Genomic DNA, 322 nt, shown 5'->3' with positions numbered 1-322 from the left:
AGTTTTCGAAAATAAATGGAGTAAGCTCCAAAATACACTCGGCTCAAACAACCAATAAGAACCAGGCTGCCTCGCCTTGCGCCGCACAACGGTGAACCGGAAAACTTTCTCCATCACTCATATATCAATCAGTAGCCTGAATGATATATTTATCTCCAATGCTGCTTATTTACTGCTTATTTACATCCAATGCCCTAAGATATATCCTTCTATGATCCTTCCCACTCTCGAGCGCTGCTGTGTGGGGGCGGCATCTGATGGCGGCCCGTGGCCGGCCGGTGCGGTGGCGCCACTACTGCTGGATGTAGTGGCGCCCCCTCTC

This window comes from Amphibalanus amphitrite, unplaced genomic scaffold, assembly GCF_019059575.1.
Source record: "Amphibalanus amphitrite isolate SeventyFive unplaced genomic scaffold, NRLGWU_Aamphi_draft 000029F_arrow, whole genome shotgun sequence".
Taxonomy (NCBI): domain Eukaryota; kingdom Metazoa; phylum Arthropoda; class Thecostraca; order Balanomorpha; family Balanidae; genus Amphibalanus; species Amphibalanus amphitrite.
Note: the sequence above shows the minus strand (reverse complement) of the source record.